The sequence below is a fragment of the Tupaia chinensis genome, unplaced genomic scaffold, assembly GCF_000334495.1.
Source record: "Tupaia chinensis unplaced genomic scaffold, TupChi_1.0 Scaffold000078_1, whole genome shotgun sequence".
Classification (NCBI taxonomy): domain Eukaryota; kingdom Metazoa; phylum Chordata; class Mammalia; order Scandentia; family Tupaiidae; genus Tupaia; species Tupaia belangeri.
The window spans coordinates 1,506,954-1,510,973 of record NW_006159539.1 but is presented as its reverse complement, the minus strand read 5'-3'; positions in this window follow the sequence as shown (position 1 = coordinate 1,510,973).

The following is a 4,020-nucleotide window of genomic DNA, read 5'->3' as shown; positions in this document are numbered from 1 at the left end:
TAGCTCCACGGGCTGTTTCCTCACCTGTACGTGCAAGGCTGGGCGATCAGGGGAGCGGTTCTAGGGCCGGGCACAGCATCTCGGGCACACGAGCCCTCACCCACGTTACTAATGGGGCACGGTGGGAGGGAACCCTGGCACAGCTCTGGAGCCATGCACAAGGCCTGGGCTCGGATGCCGGGTTCGGGGCACCAGCTGAGTCTGAGATCTGGCTGGCTGCAGGGCTAGGGGAGGATGACGGTGCGGAAGGACCGGTCGGGGGCACCTGTCCCCTCACGCCCTCCCTTTCTCTCTCTCATGACATAAATACCTAGAATAAACCTTTTACACACAGTTGTCCCGGTCTCCACCTACCTCCCCGTGTGAGATCTGCCAGTACGCGCGCAGGTGGAAGCCTGACGATGTCCTGAAAGGTTGCCTAGTGCTAGCTGCCATGTTACAGACGGAAATGAAACCTAGGAAGAGAAGCGTGACCGGGGTGTGTGTGAGGCAGGACAAGAACCCAAGTGTCCTGAGGAGCAGCCCCCAGTGGCCCCTGGGCCCTAGACCCCCATGTTCCCAGGCCTCCCAAGCCGGGAGGGGAACAGGAGCTGGAGGTTCACAGAGGGCCAGTGACCCGCCTTTAACCACGTGGCCAGCCGTAGGGTGAGGAAGGCGAGTCCAGACAGGGAAATACTCGCCAGCAGGGCCACCCATCCCCAGTCCTGGCGCCACAGGAAGCAGCGGCCAGCGTGGCTGCCCCACAGGGGGTTCCTAGCTCCCCAACGACGATGCCTTGGTCCCACCTCGTTATGTGGGAGGTCACGTAAACTGGAAGACGTCCCGGAAAGGCTGGAAGATGGCCCAGCGCCCCCCAGAGGCCAGCTCAGGGTCACACCCCACTGGCCACCTCTCTGGTCCTCTCCCTCTGTCCACTTCTTCATCCAGAAGACAAAGGGCTCCCTGGACCGGGGAAGGCCCTGCAATGTGCCTGACCTGGGTTCTTGGAAACACCTGCCCCTTTCCGGTGTCGGCTCCACCTCTACCCTGCGCCGCGACCTGGGGCAGACCAACCGCCCTACTGGGAGCTGGATCTCTCCAAGGGCTCCTACTGCTGGGATAATGTAATGAGTTTTTGTTGTTGTTTGTAATTTTTTTATTTTATTTTTTTTTTTTGCCTTTGGGCACATGCGATCCCTGGAGAGAGAGACAGACAGAGACAGTGAGAAGGAAAGTGAGAAGTGACCCCCCCCACCCCCGAGGGGATGGCCATGCCGCAATCCCTTCTCCATTCTCCTCCCAGGATCTTGGGCATGCACACACACAGGACTGGCATGAGTTTCAGGCCACCGGGTCTGGGACTCAAACTGTGGTCGGCTGTGTGGGAGTCCGGTGACATAACTCCTACACCATCTGCTGACCCCATAGTGAGGTTCTTTATAAGCCAAGGATGATCAGCAACTCTTCATCTGCGCTCCCCACGAAGACTGAGAAAAGCCAGAGCCACATGCAACTGTGGCGACTATCCCCAAGGCTGCTCAGCTACCACATAAATCCACGTCATTGCACCATCGGGGCTGCCGCCCACTTCTACGGAGACCAAGACGAAGCCTCCCACGCAGAGCTGGAACCACACTGACCATCCTTCGGGAGACAGCAACGAGGCACGCCCAGGCGCTCCCAGGCGGTCTGCAGGCGCCCAGGCCCTGGCGGCAGCATGGCTCCCTGCTCTCCCGGGGACATGCCTCGCTCTCTGCCAGCCTCGCCCACAGCACTGGGCCCATAACCTGGTCTCTGGGGCTCCTTCCTGTAGCCACAGAGCTTTCAGCCGAACCCATCTAGAGCATAAAGCCAGCGGACTCCTGCATCACTTCCAGCGCCTCCTAACCACTCCCTCTCCTCTGCCTCCCTCCATCCATCGTAGTGCAACCAGGCCAGGTTGTCCCTTCGGATTAGAGGGCGGGTCTTCCCCCAAATTGCCCATGGCTCCCTGTTGCCAACGGGTACTTCTTAGGGCTTGCTCAGGTGGCAGGGCCTCAGGAAGCTCATGTGGCACTCTGGAGAACACTCTTACACTGCCACAGGCCAGCCAGTGGTGTGGTGGTTAAGGCAGCTGCATCACACACGGCTAATTGTGTGGTTTGAGTCCCAGACCCGGTGGCTTGAAAAACACATCGGATCCGTGTGTATGTCCAAAAGTGGCAAACAGAAATGGAGAAGGGACTGTGGTATAACTCACCCCTAGTGGGATGCTTTCTTACCTCCCTTTCTCTCTTCCTCTCCCCAGTGAGCACACACAACTTCCAGCAAATTAAACACACACACACATAAACACTCTAGCACATTTCATTCTAGCATACGGAGGAACAAATGTCAACGAGTTGGAAGTATTCAACAAAATCTCCCCCTCGCACACAAGACCAAAAGAGCTGTGGAGGGTTGGCGGCCGCTGGCCACTTGTCCACGCACTCAGGAGTCCGCTCACGTTCCGGACAAGACAGAAATTTTAGAGGAAAGTACGCAAGGAAGACAGGAGGGGAGGTTTCCATCCATCGCCCATCCCTGAAGTCAGGAGGGACCCCTGCTGTAACCTCTTCTGGTGCCTCGTGGTCCGGCTCCCAAGACAGCGATGCTCCTTGAGGGCGAAGTTTGAGAACTAGGCTACGAGGCCAGGCCTCCTCGGCCAGTCGCCATCCTCAGCTATCCCCCTAAAGCCCCGCCCTGGCCCCCGTGTTTCCGCCCCGTGCTCGGTGTGACCCCACCTTGTGCACCACAAGCTGACTGCAAAGCCTCCTTCCCCAGGAACTGCCATGATGGGCCCATGGAGGGGGCCCCCAGCCTGTGCCATCGCCGAGGACCCTCGCGGGTAGGAGCTGTGCCACAACAGCACGCGTCGCAGTGCCTGGCAGGGCGCCCTTCCCTCGGCCAGGCCAGCGAGCTGCTTCGGGACACAGGCTGTACAGACCTTGCTGCAGACACCCACGGGCCCGAGCGGGGAGCATTACAGCAGGGCTGCTACGAGAGCCTAGGGCGGGCGACACTGCACCCTGTCCCCCTCAACTGCTGACCCTCGCTGGGCCTCAGGACGTCGGCGAGTGAGATGATGGCTCAATGCAGGTGTCGCAAGACCTGTGCAGCCTCCCCCACCGGGCTGGCCTTCTAGCCACCTGAGGACTCTGCTCTGCCAAACAGGCCACCTAACTCCTGGAGGCCGAGTGAGGTCAACCAAAGGCCTCAAAATGCAGGGTGTACATACACACACACACACACACACACACACACGCACATAGAAAGCTGTCCTCCCATGTCCCTCCATGCTGCTTCCAGAGCTGCTGCTCCGGGTCCTCAGGCCAGAGCAGTGGCAGCGGGCACAGGGACTGCAGCTCGGTTCCCGTAACGTGGAGGAACGGTGCAGGGAGCAGCCCCATCTGCACGGTAGACTGAGCAGCCGGCCCGCCTCACACGACTGCCCTCTAAGGGAGATTCTAGGTGGGCACTCAGAGCCACTTCTGAGCTGAATGAAACCCTGCTTGAGACTATCCAGGGCGCAATCTCCTCCTCACCCGGGTTCCCCGGTACACCCCACCCACCCAGCAGCGAGCACTCTGATTTTACCTGCGGGTCCTGTGCCGTCTCCCTGTCCCTGAAGTCACTGCCCTGGAGCCGGACTGCCTGTTTTCAGCTCCCGGCTCCCGGCTCCCATTTATACGCTGTCCGAATCTGGGCAAGTTATATAACCTCTCATGGCCTCAGCTGCTTCATCTGTGAAATAGGGGTAACAGCATGTAACTCACGGGGCTGAGAGCTGAAGGCGGAAGACGTGCGAAGTGCTAGAACCGTGCCTGGCAGATAGTGAGTACTATCCTTTTTTCTTTAAAATTATTTATTATTATTATTTAATTTGACTAGAGACAAAGAGGGAAAGTGAGAAAGCAAGCCACCAGGTCTGGGACTTGAACCGCGGTAGGCTGTGTGGGAGTCCAGCACCCCTACCACCACGCCCGTGCTGGACCCAGAAAGCACTATGGCTAGTGCTGCGGT